Source organism: Pholis gunnellus (assembly GCF_910591455.1).
Source record: "Pholis gunnellus genome assembly, chromosome: 22".
Classification (NCBI taxonomy): Eukaryota; Metazoa; Chordata; class Actinopteri; order Perciformes; family Pholidae; genus Pholis; species Pholis gunnellus.
Window position 1 is genome coordinate 5,511,316 of NC_136549.1, and position 10,543 is coordinate 5,521,858.

General features: G+C 42.6%; 1 protein-coding gene across 1 annotated transcript in view; it reads right to left on the reverse strand.

Moving 5' to 3' along the window:
• The window catches only part of slc38a4 (solute carrier family 38 member 4), a 32,580-nt gene extending 26,135 nt beyond the window's left edge, over positions 1 to 6,445 (reverse strand). Inside the window, exon 1 of the mRNA XM_079184001.1 lies at positions 6,360 to 6,445. The gene's annotated coding sequence lies outside the window, so the exon portion shown is untranslated. The remainder of the gene's footprint in view (positions 1 to 6,359) is intronic.
• Positions 6,446 to 10,543: the final 4,098 nt, after the last annotated feature.

Below are 10,543 nucleotides of genomic sequence, written 5' to 3' on the forward strand. Positions count from 1 at the left end.
ACTGAATTTGCTGAATTGGCTCACGTTGCATGAGCACCACGAGCAAACTAAACTCAGTAAAAAATCCCCAACATCATGGTGCTGTGTCCGGAGAGGAGAGATGGATCCATAAGTCAATGGGATGAGTTGCTCAAAATCACACACTTTCTCTTTGATGCCCTGAACCTTAAATCCCTGCATCCCTTTCTAAGAGAGGAAAACAAATAGATGTATCGGCCAATATGTTTAACCCCACCCAACAAACGGTGAAGCAGCAGCAACACCACCACATCAAACTAGAAGTGAGAACCACACACATCTGTGTTGAACTACAAGATCCAGTCAGTGCTTTCACTTGGGAGGAATTTGTCATCTGTGGCACGCTGAGACAACTCCCTTGTCTTTCTGTAGATTTATTTTTTAATTCAGGTTTTATTAAGTAGGAAAAACATACCTTGTAGATTTCCATTTTAAATCATTATGTTCTGTTTTACTCTATGTTTAACCTGGAAATCCTCCCATGCAGGAATTTGCAGGAGCCCTATTTCAAGGAGATGCCAATAGTCATAAAGTACTCCGAGAACTCTGATGTCTAGCCACTGGCTTATGTTCAGCGGCATTTTTCTGCCTCTCCATCTGAACACTCCACAAAGCTACGCCAAATTTAAAATTTCAATCCATCCAACAGTTGCTGTGATATTTCAGTCTGGACTAAAGAGCTGGCTAAAAACCCTCAAGTGTGCGACCATGTCCCAAAAAGCGAGCCCATGTCAAGTGTTATATCCTCTTCACACAATAGGAGCCAAGCGTTGTAGCACATGCCTGTCTGCTGAACTTTGACAGCTACAGGTTATGGATGTACGGTACATGAGCAGAAGCAACAAGACTGCAGTACTCCCTCGAGGAATCACTGAGCTTGTAGGAACACTTTTCTGTCTTCTTGACAACATCTTCACGGGAAGCTCGCACAAACGCAGTATTTGAAGAGGTGCGGTGGATGCCGGTCACTTCTATCTCAGGACCTGGGTATTTTATCTGGCCTGGAACGAGAAGGGACATCTAACTGTTCCAAGCATTAACGACTGTCATTCTTGCCATTTCTAAAACAAAGGGCCATACATCCGCGGGAGCTGCAGTGCAGGCTGGTTCACTGAAATCCAGTAAAGTACAGCACAAAAGCTAACAAAGTTTCTTATCACCGACTGATCCAACGAGGAAAACTTCAATGAATAGGTTCTTGTATGTTTAAAATCTGTTGAAAGCAGAAACAAGAAATTCTTGGAAAGCAAAATCACGAGCGAAGAACATTAGCGTTTGAATGAATCAGGGGCTTCTATGCAGAATTCCGTGAAACAAATCCCACTGCGATCTGAGTCAAAGACAAACCAAACATACTGTTAAACACTCCTGACTTCAGTAAACAGTAGGCCTTTGGTAAACACTATATTGGCCTTTAGTACATGTGCCTGGTGTCCTGACCTTGATTGTCAACCCGTTCTTGCGGACCTGCACTCCGTTCATCTTATCAGTCAGAACTGAGCTGCCCACTCACGATGACGTCGGAATCCTGCTTTGTGACACTATTTTTTTGATACTTCCAAGGTTTCGACCTCGACTTCAGACAATTCAGAAAAAATGGTTGTGCCTCCTGCTATTTCAAAATTGTGTTAGGCCCTATTGTGAGGACAATACCATTTCGATTGAGTGTGCAGCCCTTAAGGAGGTGGACACTAAAATGTTCCTACGGTCATTTTGTCCGTTATTTAAAAAGCACATGTTTAGATGACCTTAGTTTCTGTTTGACTGAAAGAAAGTTCCGTCCCTGTTTTTCCAGCATGTGTCCACTAGCAAAACACCACTGTCAGTGTAATTCGAGAGCACACAGCCGCTGCTTTTGTCTAAACATCTGAGTCACCTGCACTGAGACGTCACCGGCCACCGAGCACCTGGGACAGAGTTCTCATTCAGCGGGACGCCACAGTCACAGAATCGTTTGCACCACGATGAACGCTGGCCAACTTAAATAGAGCATGACAAACAGTCGGCACAGAACATTCTACATTTACAAGTTTATAAGTAAAGTGCAGATGAGGTGATACACAGAACTAATGTGACTGCTTATTTAAAGATAAGATAAGATAATCCTTTATTAGTCCTGCAGCGGGGACATTTACAGGATTACAGCAGCATATAGTATAGTGCAATAGACATAGTAAAAAAAACAAGATCAAAACAAGTATTATAAATAAGTAAATAAGTAATAAAATAGTAAGGAATATTAACTAAGTAAAAAAGTAAAAAAGAAATCCACAATAACTAAAATATCATATATAAGACTGTCGTCGTGACCTGTCCCCACCCTAGTTGTTGTTTCTATATCCAACATATTGTACTAAGTGTTTGTCTATAAAAAAAAAAAGACATGTTGACATTTTGTGGGTTAGAAAATTCTTAATTCGTCTCATCAATTAAACTGGCAGGACCCTTTCTACAATCTCTACTAGCAGGTCAAATGAAGTGTAGCAGAAGCTGAAGGGCATGTTCTTTAACATTATGCAAGTATGAATACATAATTGGGGTCAACTGACCCTTCAAGCTGGTTTTGGAGCAAGTCATGGTCAAGCGTTGTGTAAAAGTGATACTCGTTACAATGAAAGGTTGAAAGAAGATATACGTTTCTAAAATGTTACGTTTCTACGTAAAAAACCTGTGGACCTAACATGAGCACGTTAGCACATCATTAGCATTAGCATTTCTATGCTACGCTAGCCACTGAAGGTAGACTGAGTGTAAACACAGGCTGCTTCAGCTTTTGAATGATGGTAACAGTGAATAAAGACCTTCCCGGCTTTACAGGAACAGTGTTGTCCCTTCATTTATTTGTTTTTTGTCTCGATCTCCAGGTGATGTGGTGGTTCACTTTAACACTGTGATTTGTAGCTTTAGCTGCTATCTTTCATCTGTTTAACCTGTTTTCGCTGCTCAACCAGTTTAACATCCTGGATATATCCTTCCAACGCATATTGTAGATCCTTCTGTGCTTGTCTCTGAAATCGCTTTTCCATTTTCCCAAATATTAGATAATATTGCTTCAGGGTGTGCAGTTAGTGACAGTGTGGGCTCCATTGTAGCTCTGACACCTTGACATGTTGCAAAGGGCCGGGGCTTAGCGAAGCCTCAATTTGGTCATCCAAAATGCATAATAAGAAAACACTGTTGTCTGACAGATTTCATCCTCCTGTGTGTCCGTTTACAGGACAGTGTGGGGATCTTCACTGTGTCAAAAACGCATGTTCTGTTGCATCAGTGACCATGAACCTGGTGGACCATGCTCTGATCATTCAGAGGCCTCGTGGTGTTGGACGTTAGTGCTGACACGCCACCATGTTGAAAGAAAGTAATGACATCACCTCCCATTTCCCGATCCCTGATCCTGATACGACTTTATCGATTGCAATTCTACTCATCAATGCCGATTCATGTTGGATCCTGCTTCAGATTCTTAGCAGAGAGCGGTCAGACATGTTGAAAGCAAAGACAAGCCTTACCTTCAGCCAGTTTGGGCTGTTCTATGATTCTCTTTTGTTAAAATGTAGATAAAGTGTATAAATGTGCACAAGTTGAATGTTGGCCGTTTGCAACAGGTTTTTACCTTTACTAGACACACAATATGATAGTTGTAAACTCAAGCAGCTGTGTGTGCGAACGCCCCTTCATGTTTATAAGATCTTCAGCAAGACACTGAACCCCCGTAGCTGACCTCTGACCCCCTGACCACCACGTGGAGGTTGAGAAAATAAGGGACTTTCCCTGCAAGGATCAACGTTTCACATTAAGAAAAAAAAGCTTTGATGCATGCCGTTGCTCTGTGAGCGTTACAAGTGTGCTCAATGCACATTCCATTCCATTGACTTATGCAATCAAGCAGGTAAAAAATAGGCTGCTCTACATCGTGTACCACCTTCTCAGATTTCAATTTCATGTGTGGAAAGTGTTTGTCCTTCGTGGCACTGCCTCGCTGCGTCTTTGTGTACATGATAGCCACATCTTTTCATAACTGACTTGGCATCTGGCTCCCCGGCTCATTTGTTCATCCGCGCTCTGAGTTACATCAGCCAGCACCAGCGGCGCTTCAACCGGGTTTGGCCTTGCAAGTGTCATTCAGGTCTCCCAAAACAGCCAATGAGGAGCAGCGAGAATCCCCACCCCAGCTCTGCACTGCTGCCAGGTGTTCAAACCTGTTCTGGCATTTCCCCTCACCTGCAGCTTTGTGGAGTCACTGAGGGGGCCTGCTTAGAGTGTAACATCAAAGGGGCACGCCACCATTTTTACACATGAAGTTTGGTTTATTTGCTATAAGGACTTCCATTCACCCTGTGACTACAGCTGTATATTATCTACCATGGCTTTGGAAGGACCTTTTTTAAGTTTGAGAAAATAAACCTAATGATGTCATCGGGGTCACCTCAGCTTCGTCTCAAGACTTTTTGAGCTCATTTTTTTTTGTCAGAAAGCCGGCGTTACAAACTTGGGCGTCAGAGTTTTAAAGATGTAGGTGTGTACCGGTCAGGGAGGGTCTAATTAAAGACACCATCCAGGTGCATTAAGGGAAATGTAGGATCCATACTACGGACTTAAAGTAAGTATTTCTCAGCTTTTGCTAATTCAATTTTGACCGTTCTCTTTTAAATGTGTCTCTTGCATGGCCCCCATCTTTGTGGAAGTGCAATACTAAATGGCCAGAGTGACCCTTTAAACTAGCGGGATTAATAATGTAATATTACAGATTACCATTTAAACTTTAATCAATTTAAGTACACTTTATTTACTCCGTGCTCCATTTTGGTTGCAGTCGAGCAATGTGTCTATAAGGTTTCTTCTGCAAATGTGCGTGTGTGCATGCAGCCTTTACCACAGCGCTTCCTCAAAGCTTTAAGGTAGCAATAAAACACACCCACTGGGGCGTTATTACCACTGGAGACACGTTTAAAAGCTATCTGACAAAGATGTAAGTGGAGCTTCTTGAAGAGAAGACATTACCAGATCAGTTCTTCCTGTCGTGGGAGTGCGGTGCAAATCGAGAACAGAGCGCTGAAAGTGGACAGTCACTGTGTGGCAACCGGGTATTTTTAGCAGTCAGAAGGGTAACGATAGAACTCACCACTTAAAAACATGCCTTCACTGAGACATTCTCCCCGACTCAATCTAGTCTTTGTTTGTAGCCACGAGCAGCCGCTTTGCTGCTTGTAGCTGGAATTAAGGCGAGTTGCTTGAAAATGCTTAGGAGGATGAACATAAAGTATCAAAGTGACAACAACAAATCCTCCTTAAGACCTAAATGTCTGTCCTACCCAATTCTTCCTCCGAGTTATTACCAAGCAACAGAATAAATGACGCAAAAACGAATGAGATAAGTCATGACATAAAACAGTTCATGGGAGAGCATCAGCTTTGCTCACGAGTTGTTGTTTTTTTTAGATGAAATCAAGTTAAAACAATATGTCCAACCGGATACTGCAACAGTTTGAGGCAGTGTTTGCAGTCATAACACATGTATTAGCCTTCAGTGAGCGCTACAGGCCACGCTCAGCACGCTATACTGCCGTTACATAAAGCCACGACCTATCATAGGCTACCGTTATTCATACCCCCCCACACACACACATAACCCCCGTCCCATGTTGATCCCCTCGGGGTGGGGAAACTTCGTATCTGTGAATTGTGTGAGTTGCAAACACGCCAGGAGCACAAAGCAGCGGCAGAAATGATTCAAAGTGGCAACGACAACAGTCCGCCTTTGTGTGTTTTCTGTCAGAAAAAAGAAAAAGAAAAGCGGACAGCAGCACAGCAAGCGTGCACAACACAGCACAGCACGCACAGTGGAGTTTCACCCCGCAAAATGCACGATTCAACTGGTGGACCCAATCGGGGGAAAGCGTGCTTTCGAGCGAAATCGGACACTAAATGGCCACCGCGCGATATCACGCACCGTAAACGAAGACGCGTGTTTGGCGAGCTTTACAGAGACTTCAGGCGACTCCCTGCAGGAAGCGCTCCACACGGCGCTGCTGTCTCTCAAAACATGCGGTAGTTCAGCGGAGGTATCCGATACAAATAATAAGCAAAACATGAAAAGTCTTTTAAACAAAAGCATTACACACAAGACTTCAACAACACATCTGGCATTATTCTAGTTCTCTACTCCCGTCAGATCAAACACCAGAACTAAACCAGCAGCCAGCGAGCCTGGTGTTGGTCACAATGAACCAGCAGATCTGCTGGGTTAGGATGTAAATAAATAAAAAGTAAAGGATTAGCTGTTATTAAATGTTGGGTGGGGGGGGGAGGAGGAGGAGGAGGAGGAGGAGGAGGGGTCTTACCTAACGTCTTGGTGCGGCGGACAGCTGTAGCGGGCGGAGGAGAGGAGGCGGCGGACTAGTGGAGACAAGAGTTGGAGACCCTTCCCATTTAACAAGCGAGGAGACTGAGTGGAAATTTCCATCTGCCATGTGATGATGGCAACTCCTGAAGCGTCGTGTTACACCGCCAAACACTGACCGGGGGGGGGGGGGGGTCGTTACTCTCTCATGTACCTCCCCTCCCTCCCCAAGTAGTACCCATTTGGCAATAGCCCACACTTGCAAGTCGGGGAAAACGTCTTATTGACTTAAAATTGACGATTTTTGCGTGGATTCATCCGGGTTTTAATCTCAAACACACTATATCTTGAGATATAATAATTGTCGCGCACATGCACAGAGGCTTAATTGGGGAGGTAGGAGGGGGGGGGGGGGGGGGGGGGGGGGGGCGCTTCAGATGAAAAAAAAAAGAAAAAAGAGAGGGTTGCTTATATAGTGTGCCCGTCTACTGACTGGGGATCCTTTGTTTACATTCCGCCCGGCCACGTTGTCTGCGACGTGCTGTTAAAGGGGAAGTATAGTGAGGGGGGGGGGGGGGGGGGGTGCAAGAGGTGAGATTTGTCTTATTAACCGCGTGTGTTGTGGACCAGAGCTCAAGTCTCGTAGGCTACTTAAGTTCACTTTCGAGGAGCGTGTACTTTATTTCCGTTTCGAGGTGGGCCTACTTCTACTGCTGCAAAAATACCACTTCAAATATAAATGAAAAACAAACGATGACAGCAAGTTTTTTTGTTGTTGCTTGTAATTAGTGGTGCTTATGGAACAAGTGAAAATTCGCGTGTACGTCTTGAAATAAGATGTTTTATTTCGTCCTCATGAGATAAAATAATAGATCATACTTTATTAGTCCCACAGCGGGGACATTTGCAGGATTACAGAAGCAGAGTGGACGGTGCAGACGAACAAACAAGAGACATAAGTAGAAAAACAAGATCAAAACAAGTATAAGAAAGAAGTAATCACACAGTAAAGGAATAAGAAATAAATGTAAAAAACAACAAAAAACAAAAATATGATATAATCGAAATGAATGGTTAATATTGCACAGTTATATTCAGTTATAGCTATATTCTGCTAGTATAAGAAAGTGTGTCATAATAAGCCTGTAATGCTCAAAATAAGTATTTTTTTCACTTAACAAGATATTCAAGATACGCCGTCTAAAAACAAATCCCTATACCTCCCTGAAATGGTACTTGTATGGTGATTCTGTCTGATACAAATTGTTATAAAATATTTTGACGAGTACTTAGACAAATATACTAAGACTTTGCATTTTTGCAGTGAAGTACTACTGAGATCTTTTACTTGAGTAAAAGTTTACAAGTAGAAATACTCTTACTACTTATCTGAGTACTTGATGATAATAGGTTTGTTGTTTAAATTCCTGAATGAAAAACAGGCGATTATCAGCATCATAACTCCTAATCTGCCAGATATCGAAACAGTGGTTCCTCTTTGCTCCTTTGTGCCTCTTTCCCCCCCTGGACCAGAGAGTGTGTGAGTTCTTGTGATTTTCTTCTTTGATTTCTTTGGCGGATACTTGTGCTTTACAAAACCCAGTTTCCTTCTGTTTACTCCAGAAAAACGGCAAATATAAAACACGTCACTGTCTCTGTGCTGGAGGATTTTCTTTTTCCAAAGACAGAACAACCAGACATCATGTGGAAAACAGGCATTTGTAGAGTTAGTTTTTATTTCTGCGTCATGCCAAACATCTGGCCCCTTTCACATGGTATACGCTGGTAACGCTGTATATCAAACATCAAATATAAAATACATATATATATATATATATATATACCTTAGTACAAAACAAAAAAGACACAATAATTTATCACCTATAAGTAATTTTATAAAACTTCAAAAAAGTACATGTCACAGATGAAGAAAGAAAACAAATGATACTCAGTCTCAGTCTCGGTGCATCTTCAATTAAAAAAAACAAAAAACAGTTTTCCTTTCATGTAACAAAAAGAAAAGGGTGTATTGGGTGTTTACTAGCGAAAATAGGACGCAAATGAAAATCCTTTTCTAGATCCTTGAGACGGCACATTGATGGCACACCTTTCTTCTTCCTGCCTGGATTTTGACACTTCCTCCTCTTCTATTCACAGGGTGGAAAGAGGAAGCTGATATCTGCTTGACAACATCCGCCCGCAGTCTTCACCTCCTTCAATGCCAACAGGCCTGTTACGGTGACATCACTTCCTGCAGGATGTACAATCAGATGATTGGCAGCTCTCTCCCCCCTTCCCTACCTACATATTCTTGGATTTAAAGGCAGCTCACTGGACCCTCGACACACTTAGCCTAATTTCTATCTAGTCATCCATTATTTATACCCAATTATCCTTTGAAGCTTATCCCAGCATGCACTGGGAAAGAGCTACACTCTAGAGAGGTCACCAGTCTATCACAAAGAGTATAGAGTGCTGCATGATGTAGGCCTAAAACCCAGAAATGAGTCAGCAATTGTACACTTTCTGATCCCTCCTCTTGAAGTCAATGAGTTTTTGGTTAGGTGTCCGGAATAAGGTCTGTGCTTAACGCAAGCTCAAGAGATTTTAACATTTTGTTCTACGCCATAAAATACGTCAGTAAATACGCCTCTGGTGAATTTTGAAGCTTTTATGTCATTTTTTAAAAGGCAGACTTTAATTAACAAACGGCTAAATGAAACTACAAAACGCCACGACGCTGAACAAAAGTCCACCTTTATTTTAGTGGTGGTGTAGTTCCTTCATAGTCCACCATTTGCTTTTTACTTCTGAGGATTTCATTCACGCTTCAAAAATCATGAAAGTGGTGTGAAGATTATCTTGCTGAGCAAAACGTGCAAGTCTCATTAAAAGATTATTTTCTGCAATAATTCAAAATCCAATAGAAAAATCCCATCGGCTTTTTCGGCAAGAAACCAGTGCGATGCTAACTTCCGGGGTTGGCGTACATAAACACGTGTGCTCTATGGACATACAACCACATTCATGCCCACATGTTCACTAAACCTACTGCGAGACTGTTTTTGTGTGTGTGGTTCAATTTAAACCGTTCCGGTCCATTCACTTTCCTAATGGACAGTGTGAAAATGATTGGGGTGGGGAGGGTGGCACTCTATAAAAAGGTGAGACCCTCCCCAGCTTCATTTATATTTTCATTGGACTCTCCTCATGACATGGAATAAAAATGCAACACCCTCGCCCCATGATCTCAAAACAAACGCAACAAAATACAGTATACAGCCATACAGAACCGTGAGCAGGTTCCAGCTCTGCAGCTGCTGAAGGACTGGAGCGCCACAATATATTCACCCCCACCCAAAATACCAACAAATAGCCTCAAATTAAACATGGATTGGATCAGATGATGTCATCGCCTAATGTATCTACCACATAGCATAATCAGATATGGGAACACTTTAATTTGCACAAATGTATCCGCCCCAATTCACTGACCAAGAAATGAAAAGTCTGCATTCCAAAAATGAAAACGTATGATTTAGATCTGATGGAGTTATCTGAGATTCAATGTCAGAATTTTAATCTAAGTAGGCCACACGAATGTGATTCGCTAACCAGGTGTGTTTTATAGCAGCAGCTGGAGACTCAGAGGGAACTTTTCTCCTGCTGAGCCAAACCACAATATAATATCAATAATATCAATGAAGCGTCTAAGTCCCTGCTCGCACACATGCAGCAGAGAGGGAGCCGGCTGTGTACTGTATGGCACATGTTCTCCTACACACACAGCTGGTTTCTGTGCTTTGCGACCTCGGCGATACACAAGGAGTTTTGAGTCTGTTTTTGGTTTCAGCTCGACCAGCTGGGAAAGAACGGGTGATAAACTGTGTCTTCGGATCAGTTCTTGTCACTGCACATTAAGCGTGATCATTCTGAAGGTCATTCGAAAGATGATATTTCCCGATGGCTGTGACCAATCTAGTGGTCTGTGTACCTGGCTGTCATTCTTTGTTCCAGGAAAGCTCTTGATTAACCAACTCCACTTGTCCAATCAGTGGCACCTGATCCACCTACAAAAGGCCCCTCCTCCACCTCCCTCACTGTCTCTCAGCCAGCAGAGTCTGCAGGAGCTGACCCTCAACACCACCGTGTCTCCTTTTTGTTCTCTTTTTATTTACTTAATAA